Source organism: Bison bison, unplaced genomic scaffold (assembly GCF_000754665.1).
Source record: "Bison bison bison isolate TAMUID 2011002044 unplaced genomic scaffold, Bison_UMD1.0 scf7180017854252, whole genome shotgun sequence".
NCBI classification, from domain to species: domain Eukaryota; kingdom Metazoa; phylum Chordata; class Mammalia; order Artiodactyla; family Bovidae; genus Bison; species Bison bison.
This window is the reverse complement of record NW_011484825.1, coordinates 756,452-757,459: the sequence shown is the minus strand read 5'-3', so window position 1 is coordinate 757,459 and position 1,008 is coordinate 756,452. Positions and strand designations below refer to the sequence as shown.

Genomic DNA, 1,008 nt, shown 5'->3' with positions numbered 1-1,008 from the left:
GTCCCTTGGACTGCAAGGAGATCCAACCAGTCCATCCTAAAGGAAATCAGTCCTGGGTGTTCATTGGAAGGGCTGATGCTGAAGCTGAAACTCCAATACTCTGGCCACCTGATGGGAAGAGCTGACTCATTTGAAAAGACCCTGATGCTGGGAAAGATTGAGGGCAGGAGGAGAGGGGGACGACAGAAGATGAGATGGTTGGATGGCATCACCAACTCAATGGACATGAGTTTGGGTAAACTCCTGGAGTTGGTGATGGACAGGGAGGCCTGGCGTGCTGCAGTCCATGGGGTCGCAGAGTAGGAAAGGACAGAGTGACTGAACTGAACTGATAGGTGTAAAATACCTACCGATTTCGAAGACATGGTACAAAAACAAATACTTCAGTAGTTTCTATAGATTTCACAATGAACTAATAATATACTGCATATAGTGGGTTAAATCAAATGTTGGTTATCTCAATTTTTTTTTTTAAATTATGTTGTGGCTCACGGCTCACGTTATGTTTTTACGTTTCTACTGGACAGCGCTCTCCTAGACTAACAATCCTCCCAATTGTGAAGCTCCCCCTATTGTGAAATTTTCAGAATAAAAGAGAACCTATTCCTTCCCTTAGGTGTTTCGAAAGCATACCTTTTACTTCCCAACCATTAGAAACAAAAATAATCTTTTTAAAAGTAACAATACATATATGCTCTGAGTCCTCTCATTTTTGCTGAGGCTCCAACTGGAACACTTTTCTCTCCCTCTGGTTCCCACGCTACAAGATCGTATCGCGCACCACAAGAAAACAATAATAAAAAAGCGGTCTCCGACCTGAAGCCAAACTGGGACAGGGCCTAAGCCATCGCTTCCGCGTCACCCAAACAGAGGCGGAGGAAGCCGCTTGTCAGCCGGCGGCACCCCCTCGGCTCCTCCTCCTCTAGCGTCGACCTCCCCAAGATGGCGAACCGCGGGGGCTCACTTCCGCTTCCGGTGCGAGTCGCCGGGCCGGGGGGGGGCAAGATG

At 47.8% G+C, this 1,008-nt stretch overlaps 1 long non-coding RNA gene across 1 annotated transcript in view; it reads right to left on the bottom strand.

Annotated features, from left to right (window-relative positions):
• Positions 1-948, bottom strand: part of LOC105000352 — a 15,491-nt gene extending 14,543 nt beyond the window's left edge. Inside the window, exon 1 of the long non-coding RNA XR_826724.1 lies at positions 817-948. This is a non-coding gene — a long non-coding RNA (uncharacterized LOC105000352). The remainder of the gene's footprint in view (positions 1-816) is intronic.
• Positions 949-1,008: the final 60 nt, after the last annotated feature.